This window comes from Propithecus coquereli, unplaced genomic scaffold, assembly GCF_000956105.1.
Source record: "Propithecus coquereli isolate 6110/MARCELLA unplaced genomic scaffold, Pcoq_1.0 Scaffold155, whole genome shotgun sequence".
In the NCBI taxonomy this organism is placed as follows: Eukaryota; Metazoa; Chordata; class Mammalia; order Primates; family Indriidae; genus Propithecus; species Propithecus coquereli.
The window spans coordinates 4,674,224-4,675,437 of record NW_012139969.1 but is presented as its reverse complement, the minus strand read 5'-3'; the positions used below and the strand labels follow the sequence as shown (position 1 = coordinate 4,675,437).

Sequence of the window (1,214 nt, the reverse complement as noted above, 5' to 3'; positions counted from 1 at the left end):
GGTTCATTGGTTACCAAATTGGTTTGATATTTCTTTAAATCAGAATTGGTTTTATATACATAGCATGGTAGATTATTTCCAATACAGAAAAAGCTATTATTATATTTTAGTTTGAGAGTGAGCTATGCACTAGAGAATAGGAGAAGAAGGTTCTAAATACTGTATTAGAACTAGGAAAAATGGCTAATTAGTGAGAGTAAGAGTGTGGGAGCACAAGTCTTTAGGAAATAAGGAAACAATAGAAAGAATTGAAAGTTAAGAGTAGAAAAGATGCAATCTCTTTCTCTTACTAACCATATAATTAGAGATATATTATATTAAAGGCCTTAAACTTTGATGTATATCACTTGGGATCTTGTTAAAAATGCAGATTCTTAGTGCTTCCTCTCCATCTTCCCCATTCCCCAATTTTGATTTTGTAGGTCTTTGGTGGGATTTGAATATGCACATTTTACTAAGGCCACAAGTGATCACCATGGATGTGGTTTTTGAATCCCCCGTTGACAAGTACTACCTTATATGATCTGATTATATTTCTGAAATATATTTTTCAAACCAAGGAAAAATTTCCTTCAGCACATTTGAATCTTAGTTGGTTGCTAACAACTGTTAGCTATTTGTAATGTGCTAGTTTTAAAAACTTCAAAATCCTTACATAAAGTACTGCCTCTACCTCCTAGGAGTTTATATGAGACTGTCATTCAATATAGGCCTTTCTAGATTCATCTCATTCATCTCATTCATCTCATTATCATGTGAACATATGACAAGTTTGAATATTGGCTAACTTTCCCCTTTCGTTTTGTTACTTCTGGGCCTTCCTCTTGGGCCCATCTAATCTGACATGTCTCTTCTCTTTCCTATATTCTACACTCTTGTCTTGGCCAATTGCTGGACATGATATCAACCTAACTACAGTTCCACAGTGCAGGAAGCATCTGTCTTGCCTTCTTTGGTTCAGTTCAATATATATTTATAAAGTGTGTACTATGTGCCAGTTACTGTTTTAGGCACAGAGTTATAGATGTGAATCTGGAAGTTCTCAACTAGGGTTTTTTATGCTTGCATTGTGAATTTCCTTCACATTTTTGATAACAATATCTTAATTTTTTTTCCCAAATCATGAATCAAACTTAAATACTTTCCCTAAGTTTTTCTTGAGTTAGAGTGGAGTTGTTATACAGATTTTTGGATGGCTGGCTAGGTAAATTTAT

At 33.8% G+C, this 1,214-nt stretch overlaps 1 protein-coding gene across 1 annotated transcript in view; it reads left to right on the top strand.

Moving 5' to 3' along the window:
• Positions 1 to 1,214, top strand: part of LRRC49 (leucine rich repeat containing 49) — a 178,135-nt gene that overhangs the window by 856 nt on the left and 176,065 nt on the right. The window lies entirely within an intron of this gene.